Below are 1,157 nucleotides of genomic sequence, written 5' to 3'. Positions count from 1 at the left end.
CTTCTGAGCTATCTCTCCTGCCCCAAGCCTAGACTGGGAGACTGGTGTGTGTGTGTGTGTGTGTGTGTGTGTGTGTGTGTGTGTGTGTGTGTGTGTGTGTGTGTGTGTGTGTATGTGTAGGGAGGAGAGGGTCTGGGGCCACACCCCTCTCAGTGCTCAGGGCTCACTCCTGGCTCTGTGTTCAGGAATCACTCCTGGCAGTGCTTGGGGACCATATGGGATGAGGGGGATCGAACCTGGGTTGGTCGCATGTAAGGCAAGTGCCTTGCAATCCGCGTTGTCAATAAACTAGCTAAACTCTTTTCCTCGAGCGTTATAGATGCTCCCAGAACTTAGATAATTTGTTTTTCCTCTTTAACAGGCATAGACCCTGCTCTAGTCTGGGAAAGGAAGGGATGCTTATCTCCCTCGGGGACCTGGCTGTCTGCATCTGTTCAGGACTGTCTTTGGAGTTGGAATAAAGTTTCGCTGGGGTTGCTGGTTATTGCTGCCTACAGGCATGTTATTTGGAGAACAAATACCAAGGTCATTTGGCCCCTTATAGTTTCTGGCCTCCAGTCTCAGTTTTGCCCTGTGGCAAAGGATTAAAAAGAGATCATTTAATTTCATTAAAGGTTTATCTTAAAGAGAGAGAGAGAGAGAGAGAGAGAGAGAGAAAGAAAAGGAAGGAAGGAAGGAAGGAAGGAAGGAAGGAAGGAAGGAAGGAAGGAAGGAAGGAAGGAAGGAAGGAAGGGGAAGGAAGACAGAAAGGAAGGAAGGAAGGAAGAAAAAGAAAGAAAGAAAGAAAAAGAAAGAAAGAAAGAAAGAAAGGAAGGAAGGAAGAAAGAAAGAAAGAAAGAAAGAAAGAAAGAAAGAAAGAAAGAAAGAAAGAAAGAAAGAAAGAAAGAAAGAAAGAAAGAGAAAGAAAGAAAGAAAAGAAAGCAAACAGAGCTCTGGAAGGTAAATATATTCCTTTCAAGCCTTCGGGTTCTTGCTGTGATTTCTCTTCAGTCATTATTCGCCGGACACAGATCGCTGCCACTGTGATCATGGCCACTAGATGGAGCCATAGCACCAGTTTCCAGAAGTTTCCCTCCCTTACACCGGGGGCCTTTCAACACTTGTCCAAGTCGGTTCCTATTCTCAGAACTTCCTAGAAACGCTAGCTCTTGGGCTCC

The sequence above is a fragment of the Sorex araneus genome, chromosome 3 (genome assembly GCF_027595985.1).
Source record: "Sorex araneus isolate mSorAra2 chromosome 3, mSorAra2.pri, whole genome shotgun sequence".
Lineage (NCBI taxonomy): Eukaryota > Metazoa > Chordata > Mammalia > Eulipotyphla > Soricidae > Sorex > Sorex araneus.
Note: the sequence above shows the minus strand (reverse complement) of the source record.